We start from the raw sequence: 10,562 nt of genomic DNA on the forward strand, positions 1-10,562 counted from the left end.
ATGTTACCCTCGTGGTGCTGCCCCTATTGTCCATCTCCTTCAGCAGGAGAGGGTCTGCCCTGGGGGAAAACGCGATCTGGCACGACAGCGAGAGGCTCAGACCGGCACACTCAGGCTCTCCAGACACGCCTCTGCAGTTCCCATCGGAAAGGGCTGTGCCTTGACCAGATGCTTTACACTCGTCCCCCCCAAGGCTCTTTCTGCTCTGCCCTGCCGCTCCAGAGCCGCCTGCAGCCGCTGCCTGGCTCTTGCCTGGCAGAGCAGCGCTGCTGCAGCCGGCGGTCCGACCCCGCTGCCGCCGGCACGGCGAGGAGCCCACCCTCCGCGCACCGAGAGCCGCGGCAAGCGGCCCTCCTCGGACCTGGGCAGCCCCTGCTCCTTTGGGACGGTAACAGCTCAGATTCCCTTCTGAGGCACGATGCCCTTTAGACTTCTCCTTTCCTGACATTCAGCAGTGAAATTAGAGCAGGCAGCAGCGGGTTTTTTTGCAAAACAAAGTTTGCTAAGCGCGTTTAAAGCACTACTTGCTTCTTCACTGAGGTTTGTGGACCCTTCTGCCAGCTCATGCTGTTTGAAACAACCTGAACTAGTGGCTGACCCTGGCTCCATCTCACTCTTAAACGTGTCTGCAGGGTGTCCCTAGACAGGTTACTTTGATTTCGTTAGCTCATCCTCAACTGCAGTTTTTAATCCTCAGGATAACAAAAGACTGAACTGTAGCCGCCTTCCAGGATCTCTGACTCTGGCAGAGCATCTTTAGCTCTGTGTGTAAGACCTGCAGCACCTAGGGAGCTTAAACAAAGAGCCCCAGGCAGTCCCGGCCTGAAACACTGGGAACAATGCCATCGTTCACAGATAGGGGAAGATGTTTGGAAATGCAATTTCCGAGGTCACCTTTTATCACCCAGGCAAACCACAGGCACAGCACAGAGCCCGAGCGCAGCTTTTGTCAGCCAAAGCCCGCACCGGGGACTTCCCACAGTTACAAACCAGCGGTCGCCGCATTTTCAGCGGGTCTCTCCCACCTCCCCGGTGCGAGCCCCAGCAGCTGAACCCCGTGAGGCAGAGGGGAGCCAGCTGCCCACCAGGACTCTGCGAGGGATTTCAGCCCCGTCCCAGGCTTGGTCCACTAATCTCAGAGGCTAAAATAGCGTTACGCTTTCTTCTGAGAAATCACAGCAGAGCCTGGAAGATGCAGCGAGCCCAGACAGAAACATATTTCCCCTGTGGTTACCCTGATGCCTGACTGCCAACACACAGACATGCAATTTGTGCCTCACTAGGCAAAACCCACTGAAGTGTTTAACTTGACAACGGGAGCGTTCCTCCGCACGCTGCCACCTCGGCTGACCCCGGCACAACTTCGCCGGCTCCCCCTGCCCCTCGCCAGCACCCACTCCCGCAGCTGCCCGTGGCCCTCCGCATCCCAGCGACCGTTTCCTCCACGCCAGTTCTGCAGGCTCCTCGTGCCCTATTGAACATCCAGCAGCCCTTTTCACTGCACCCTCTTTTTGCTGCTTCAGGAAGTTTGGCGTTTCTCCCACCCCCTGGTGCAGGGAGCCATCGAGTGGGCAGCCGAGGTCTGGCGCTGGGAGACCACGCGGAGATGGACCCCCCTCGAGCGGAAAGCCTGGCAGAAAGATCGGCTCTTGCACAGGGAAAACGTGGACCTTTGCCCAGGCTGAGCTGCGTCTTGGAAGCTTGTAAATAACAGCCTAGCTTGGCCTGTAGTTCACTAAGCGTTGCTAACGCCCCAGTTTTTCCTCTGGCTTAGAGACACGGGGACCAATTTCTCTGCCCACACCACTAGCATTAATCTGGAGTTAGAGAGTGATAACGCACAGAGTGGAACAGATACGGCTGTCGCAGGAGTCCCTGAGTGGGAAGAGAGTGAGTAACAAACTCTTACCTGCCAAAGCATCCTGAAAGCTCCCTGATGGCTGAGAGCGGGCATGAGGAGATGGTGGGTGGAAGCTGGGCGCAAGCTACAAGCCCTGAGCATGGGCACAGATGCGGAGGCGCGCTCCCAGCTCGCGCTCCCTGCCCTGCCTTCCCCTGCCCTCCGCTGCTGCAGCACCGCCAGCACAAGGAGCAGCTGGGGCTGGGGGAGACCAGACGAGCGGCTACCGGTGGTCTGCCAGGACAGGCCACCGTGATTGGCAATGCCGAACAGCTGGGCAGGCACCCGCATGAGCCTTCCTCCCAACGAAGCCCAGCAGACAGCGCATCCTGGTTGCACCTGGGTGCTCAGGACTGCACAGGAGAGGGAAGCCTGGGCGCTAATTGCTTAAATGGATCCCAGTTACCCTGGAACTGGTTACCCCACACAGGCTGCAGCGCTGCTGGAGGATCACCCCACAACGGACCGGCAGAGCTGGCTCAGCAGGGAGATGGGGTGACCTGGTTAGGAGGGGAGCACGTCTGCCCACAGTTCCTTCTGTGCAAACCCTGACACCAGCCCTGCCTGCACTGTACTGCTGCAAAGGCCCCTTCTGACACCAGACTGCCAGTACTGGTGCTTTCCCAACACCCAGCAAGGCTTGCCGGGACCTCCGTCGCTGTGGTGCGGCACATTCAGTTTGCCTCACAAGAAGCCACACCAACACTTGCTCCGTGATCTCCCCCAGGCAGGCTCAAGCACGTACGAAGTTTGCCTTCTGTGTATCAGTTGCCAAGGGTGCTTGCTGCTGTCGAACACTATTTAAACCAGCGGACCAGGGCTCTCCAGCTCCACGGACAAGAGATGAACACATATCAGCAAACAGCCAGCCCAGTCCCAGGGCGTAAGTATTAACAGGCTGTCAGATGCTGTTTGTCACTACTAATTTGTCAGAAGAGCCGTTTTGATTGGTTTCAATGCCTTTCCCCAGCGACACTGAGGAAAAGGAGAGCTGAGTGATTTGTTGTTGTTCCTTGAGTGAGACCTGCTCCAGCCCTGCGCTCTGCACTGGCTGCTGGCGGGTCCCAGGAGCAGAGGGGCCCAGGACACAGGCCGGACAGGACTCCCACCAGGACCTCACCACCTAGGATGGTGACAGCCGACAGGGGATGTCCACAGTGATCCCCTCTGGCGAGTCCAGAAGGTGATACCTTGGTCCAGGTAGGCAGTTTGCATCTGTCTGCATACGGCCAGAAAGGGAATTTCCCTCCCAGAAGCAAATTACTTTCTCCGATTTGGGCCCCACAACGCATACAGCACCAGGAGTAATTTCCATACCCACCCTAGCCCAATATGCAGGGTACTGTTTGTCTGTCTTGCTATAAATAGTTTCTAGCACTGCTGAGCAAGGATTAATGACTTTTCTAATTTTACCGCCATCAGTTGGTGACAGGGGAATGATACTGTGCAGATGTCTGAGCCCACTCACCCAGCGCATGGCTGGATTGCTCTGTGCGGAACATACCCGTACGTCGTTTCATAATTCCATGGAATATCAAGTCACGAGTGCAGCAAAGCAAAAAAAAATAGTATTTCTAAATATTAAATAAGACACATCTGGAAACTCTAACTCCTCCAGGTTACTAAAAGGAAGCCTGCCGGTTTTGGGTCGCATCCACAGAGCTGCATTTCCATGTAAACATGATCTGTGATTTGTAGCGCCTCAAAGCACCCCTTCTGAGTAACAGAAGACCTGTTTCATATCAGCTTCCCAATCAACCCTTGATTTTAAATTGGCTTCCCTTATTTACTAGGCAACCGCTTACTTTGTCCTACTGAAAAGGAGCATTTTTCACATGCCTGCGCTACCCAGGCCACAGCAAGGCTGATCCCTGCACCACCACACAGCTGCTCACGTTTCACCACTTTGTGGCAGCCCGTGCAGAGCCGAGCTGTAAAACCAGTTGTTCTTTGCCCAAACGTTCCTTTTCCACATGACTTGCTAATAGTGCACACAAGAATTTCTGCAGAAGGGCTCTTACTTCAAAACACACTGATAATAGGAAAGGACATCTTGCAACACCTGATGGTAGTTTCAGTCCACCTTCTCCGTTTTAAGTTTTCCCATTTTATGACAGCACGAACAAGATGCAGTTTCAGAGGGGAGCGTAGTATTTTGGTGCCAAAATACCCCTCAGTTTTCTGAACGGTTGATGGCTATGGCAAAAAATGTTTTCTCCTGGGGCCGTGGCAGGTGCATCATTTGCCTGGGAAAATTACTGGAAAGCTCAACAGCCAAGGAGCGCTTCGTTCAGCAACTGCAGCACCGGAAGGTTCAGTCTGCGGGTCCCCAGCCATGTGGCAGGGGCAGACAAGCCCAGCTTCCCTCTGCTGCCTGGGCTCCAAAAAGCGAGAGTTTCTACCCACTGTACTAGAGGTTAAGCACTGCTCAGCAGACTCTGCTGGGCTGCCAAATAAGCTTTTCTTTGCAAGAGCTACCAGGAGGGAAGGGATCAGGCAAGTTCTTTTGCCCAGCCATTTGGAAACAATACAAGTCACTCCTTGCAGCAGAGACCTTGCCCGTTGTCGGGTCTAATTTAAGGCGATAACAATCCTATCAGTTCCACAAGGCAGTACCTTGGGTCCTGCAGCTCAGGGTAAAGGAACCGCGGTGCGTTTCGGATGTTGTCACAAGGAAGCGGTCCCTGCGGTCCACGTGCCTGGTTCCCGCGGGGCATCGCCCCGCCAGCACCCTGCGGGTGACACTGCCCGGGCTTCACGGCGAGCAAGCGCGAGGGCCAGCCGTCCCACAGCCCGGCACCACCACGCTTCTCGTGGCTTCCCTGGGAAGCTGCAACGTGCGGCCGCCGGCCCCGCCGCCGCCGAGAGGGGCTCGGCCCCCATCACCATATGGCAGCTCCTGTCCTCCGGCTCCGCAGCGTCGCTTTGTTTCTGCTCCACAGCCAACCTTGTCAGAGTGCCCCAGAAACCACTGCCGCTATTTTTAGAGGGTTAAAAAATACCTCTAGGAAAAAATAATCCACGGGTACACGACTCCCTTTCAGTCCAACACTCGACAAACGGCCACAGCATCAGTCCGGTAGCTGCAAAGATGAAGCGCCAGCTCATGAACTCCGTCTCCCCTCACCCACCTGCCCATAGTGAATGAACACGAGAAAACAACTAACCTTCTATTTGGTTGCCAAGGTTTCTCATTTTTATGTATAACTATGTATATTTATAGTGCCCCTTGCTATCAAAAATTGGCAAGGGGAACAGCAGATAAGACAGCCCGGCAGAATTGTTTCTCAACAGAATGTTTTTCAGTTTTCCACGAGGCATCAGCAGCTCTTTAAAGTCTTTTTATTACATTCTGCGTTAGATGCAAAACCATATTTCAAAGACACTTTAACTTTGAAAAAACAAAATGCAGATTCTGTACCACCTGCAAACAGCAGAGGCATGGCCCACATTAGAGAGAAACTTCCAAGGGAGGCAGGGAGCTTTGCAGACAAGACTGGGCCATTTAAAACACTTTAAAAATAACAGGTCACAGGGAAATTGCTGCCTTCCTAATTATAGCACTCACTCTAGTGTTACCATGCCACAACTCGGGTTCCTAATTTAAATTGTCATTAAGACTTGCTGCAGGCCCCATAACTTAATGACTTTTGGTTTGATAGCCTGTTCTCCACCAAGGAGATGAAGAGCACATTTGTACGGAGACGGGGTGAGGAGAAGCAACACACAGAGCTAAATAAGGATCAGATCACAACACGTCTGAGGGGCTGCCCTCCCTTTTTCACAGGGTCTTCATTCGATGCACTATACCCCCACGACAAGCTTTTTTCTTGCCCGCACTCACGGCCTGCGCAGGGATGTGGGAAGAGCACGGAAGCTCAGGCACGTTGCCCCAGCCACACGTCAAGCTTCACGGGACGGCAGGCCTGATCCTGCCTGGCTTTGGGGAGGTGCTGGAGGCCACTCCGCGGCGGGACAACGGTCACGGTGGTGCAGTGGCCTCAGGCACAGGCTGTGATTTCCCCTTATGCCACAGAAAAAAGGCAATAGACTCCAGGGGAGCCGGTTGCTCATCTCGCCGGCAGCGGGCGAGCTCAGCAGAGGTTGTTCACCCCTCGGGACCACGGTCCGTCCCCTGCCCATGCCGGGCGCCCGCCGACACGACCGGCAGCGACGCCAGCCCCGTTCCCAGCTCAGGGCTCCCATCGCGGCTCATTTCGTACCGGCAGGGAGCAGAACCCCAGACTCGAACGGACGGCACCGGGCCTTGGAAAAGGAAACAGAAACCAGCTCGCAGCTGCTTCGCGTGGGTCCCGGCACAGCCCGAGCCACCGCCCTGAGCCACCCCCGGGCGACGCGTGTAGCCCCCTTTTCCCGAAGGACCGGGTGTCCCTGCGGAGCACCCCGCTCCGTGGGGCCGCCCCCGACGCCAGGCAGATGCTCCTCATCGCGCTCCTTTCTCCCGAGCCCAGCGCCGCTCTGCCAGGGTGCAATGCTCACCAGGCAATTAGCATCTGAAGCCACGTAGCAAAAATTAACCAACTTGGATTTTCTGTTAGATGCTAAATAAAACCAGCAAAGCTTTTGTTGTTGTTGTTCTTCCCTAATTAGTTTATTAGACCACAAATTACAAATCAAAAGTCTTCTCATCTCCATTCCTCCCAGCATAGAGACTGTTATCAATTTCTGAATTTTCTGAGGATTGACTTTTACCTTTTTTTTTTTTAAGTATGAAAAGCTTGAACAGCCGCAAGCAATTAGTGAAACGAATAAAGCAGCAGCTTGTATGTCCAGATTGGTTATGCCACGAAGAGGCACCATCCTAATTGGACCGGAATGGAAGCTTTTGACTGCTGCACCTGATACTGCAAAACAGGAGATGTGCAAAATTCAGAAGCAATTTCTCACCAGCATCACGATGCTCTCAGCATAAATAATTTTACACATTGTTATCTGGGCGGAGGGCACGCGAAGAGCTGCTTCTAGCATTTTGACTTACTCTTTTTTAAAATGCCATATTTAGGGCAAATTAATCCTGCCGAGATTCTCTCAAGATCTGTAACGAAAAATAATTAAAAAAAAAAAAACCAAAAAAACCCCACAACACATAAAGAGGCCCCAGGCCGAGGACAGACGGACGCGGGAGCGGGGCCGAGGTGCGGGCGCCCCCCACCCCATTCCCCGGGGAGCATCCCTCGCCGCCCCGGGGGGCTTTGCCCGGCGCGGGGGCAGAGCTGCACCAGCAGCACCCTAAAACCGGCGGGACCCTGGCGGGGACCCGAGTGGGGCCGCCCCCCCCCCAGCACGACGCGCGTTTCCGAGGCAAACGCGCCCCCCCGCGGCGCGCGCCGCCCGCTTTGGGGCCAAAAGCCGGTTTCCAGCAGCCGCGGGCGGCGGGGCCGGGCGGGGGGGGGGGGGTCTCCTGCGGCACCCCCCGGAGCGGGTCCCCCGGAGCAGCGGCCGCGGCGCAGCCCGGTGCCTCGGGGGAGGAGGGGGCGTCCCGGCGCAGCCCCGTCAGCAGGAGGCACCAAAGCCTAAAGGAAGATGCACAGACGGACAAACGCCCGCTCCTCCTTGGGGCTGCGGCTTGCCGGGGCTTGCCTGCTGTTGAAGAATTCCTCCTCCTACATGCCTTAAACAGGGAAAATTGCATTTTGGGAGGGTCAAGCGTAAAGCGGAGTGCGGGGCATTCTGCTGCGGTGCAGTTCACCAGCTGCGTGCTGCCGTTCCCCGAGCAGCCCACCCAGCACCCAGCACCCCCCACCCAGCACCAGCTCCCAGCCAGCCAGCCCGCTGCCAGGCGGGGAGAAGCGGCCCCGAGCCCCAGGGCGGCTCTCAGTCCCAGCGCGCAGCTCCAGCTGCATTCCCACCTGTTTTTTCTCAGCACAGGTACTGCAGCAGAGGCTCCTCTTATTCATAAAGTAAGGTGATCCGCAGGGAATTAATTTTGGGCTCCATCCCAAAGCTGAAAGCAGGAGCAGATCAAATTTTGCACTGCTCTGGAAGACACAACAGTGCTTTTCTGAGACTGAACTGAAGAAAATTTAATATCTGCAGGCACACAATGAACCTTGTTCATATTTTAGATGCTGCTGTCTGTCTTCCCTTTAATTCAGTCGTGTAATTGCAGACAATTTGGTTTCTAGACTGTAATCCGATATTTTGCACAAAAGTGATACAAGTATCCTGCCATTAAGTCCCTTTTACTTTGAGGAAACAGTTCAGGTATTAAGAGATGCTTATCAACGAGCAGGACCTGTGGGTTCCCAGCTAGAGCTAAGCTGCTCTGCCTGCACGACCTTGTTCAGATGGGGAAGGCCACTTGTGTGCCTGCCTGGATAAGCAGAGGATGCCCTTCTCCTTTCCAGAAGTATCTCAGCCTGTACCAAGCATGCGCAGCAGGAGCCAAAAGAGCCGTACAAGACCGCTTAGGAGAAGCCCCGGCTAAGCCAGGATGACTATAGGCAATGGAGAAGGCGTAATCACAGCGAATGCGGAGCTTCAAGGATCAGATGCGGCTTGGGAAACACACTACAGGGATTTTGGAAGCAACTCAACTTCTCAGACCGACCTGTCTGCCCCTGCTATATATCTGTTATCAGACTTGCCTTCATCCCTCAGTGGAACAGAAGGACCACTGAAGAAAAACAGTGGAAAAATGAAACTGGGTTTCAGTTCTCCCGTCGTACAGCCTTCTCAATCCTGCAAATTTTCTGAGAAGGCGAGCACCAGTTTCACAAGAGTGGAAAAGTATTTCGAGCACAGAGGTCATCAGAAACAATGCAAAACTTCACAGTCATAAACAGAACAAGAAAATCCGTAGCCCATGCTGTGCTGGGACTTGCACAGCCATTCTGTCAAGGAGAGAAACAATAGCTTACAACTTGCCAGCCACAGTACAAATTCCAGACTGCCACCTGGGAACGGTCACTGCGCTGCCGACTGTAAACAGCTACGGAGCGAGGCTTATCTGCTGAAAACTTTCACCAGCCGGCTGGGAGAACAAGCACAATGCATAGCTTCTTACTGCGAGAGGGAAGGAGCAAAGATAGCACCCGTTTTCATTTGGTTTGTTATTCGGTCATCTCCAGCCATATGTCCCGGGTTGCAGGAACTGTACTGGGACAAAATGGGAATCCCCCCTCAGCTGAAGCGAGGAGGGCGTGCTTGGCGTTGGGGTGGCACCTTGTGTGCTCGTCTCTGCCATCCTCATCTCACAGGGCACTGCTATCCAAGTAAACAAGGCACGGTTTCATCATCCTGGCTAAGTACAGAAATACCCCTGTCCTGGGGACCCTGCATGTTACACAGATGCATTCAGGGTGTGAGAAGGGTGCCTTCACAGCAAGGTTAGGCCTGGCTGGACAGGAAGGAAGCACTTAGCAGAAATGGAGTTCAGCACAGCTCCTGCTTACATCCAAGGTAAAGGGCAGAGCCACCATTGAAGGTTTAGAGGTGATGCTGCCTTGTGCTTCCAGGCACGAGACAATCCTGCCCCAAAACGCTCAGGATCTGGTGAACTGTGAGCCCTGACTCACAGCATTGCTGCACCAGCTTTGTGTAGGATGTGCTTGTCAGGGCCTTTGTGAGCTGCAGGAAAGCTGCAGGCACACACCCCGGCCATTGCTGCTACCAAGAAAAGCACGCCACCTCCTCCTCCAGCCCTTCCTGTTGCTTGACCCTGATTTTACCACCAGCTGGAAGTCAGTCGGTCATCCAGCCCTGCAGGGTGGGGATTCATGCCTCAGCACAAGGTGATAAATAGGATTCTGCACAGGGCACGCTGGGTTTGGTTATCGATGATGCACATTCCAGCTTTGGGGAGTCCTTGGAAGCCCGGTGTTCATATTTCAGTTGAGATTTATATCCAGGAGAACAATGCTCTGCTATAGGAGGGCTTTGCTCTCCCGGCCACGCCAGTAATTCTCAGCAGCTTTTTCCTGAGCTCTTTTCTGGCTCCCCACTTTGACTCATTGTCTATTGTTGCACATCTGTCAAGCGTAACAAGGAAAGCTGTGTACATGCCTCATCCACTGCAAGGAAGTTTCTTTATGCACTGAAATGTCAGTGCTCTGCTCCCTTAACCCCTACAGTGCCACGCGTAGGAAAATCGTGGTGAGAACTGGAGCAGAGCAAGCAGACATTTTTTTGTCTCCTTTTCAGTCTTCAAAAGGTAAAATCCCTTAAAAGGCATTAATGTTCTCCTACACCACGGTGCTAGCTTAACCAGACCAACGTGACAGCGCGGCGCATCTACAGGGACAGACTCCCGCCGGTGTCCCTCCGGGCAGAGACCTCTGGTCTGAGCTCACCGAACACAGCGCCTGCTGCGTCTTGCCACACCTTTTACTAATCCTGGCCAGAGCTTTGTTTGACATTTGATTAAACACAAGCTCACTCCCACAGTTTTAGAAACAAGGTAGGTACCTCAGCAGATGTATTAGTATAATTTACAGGCATTGTTCATGTAATCATTATGGCAGACTTCTCACATGATCGTTCCTTTGTACCTCTCAGAAAAAGCTTGTCACTATTTCTAGGCACTTCCCTTTAACATACATACTGTCAGCCCTGGCTGAGTATTTTCCCCACTGCCCTGCACCTTCTGTCCTGCCCGGGAAGGGCCACATGGCACGAGCTGTCAAGCCTTAGGCTTCAACAG

The sequence above is a fragment of the Phalacrocorax carbo genome, chromosome 24 (genome assembly GCF_963921805.1).
Source record: "Phalacrocorax carbo chromosome 24, bPhaCar2.1, whole genome shotgun sequence".
NCBI classification, from domain to species: Eukaryota; Metazoa; Chordata; class Aves; order Suliformes; family Phalacrocoracidae; genus Phalacrocorax; species Phalacrocorax carbo.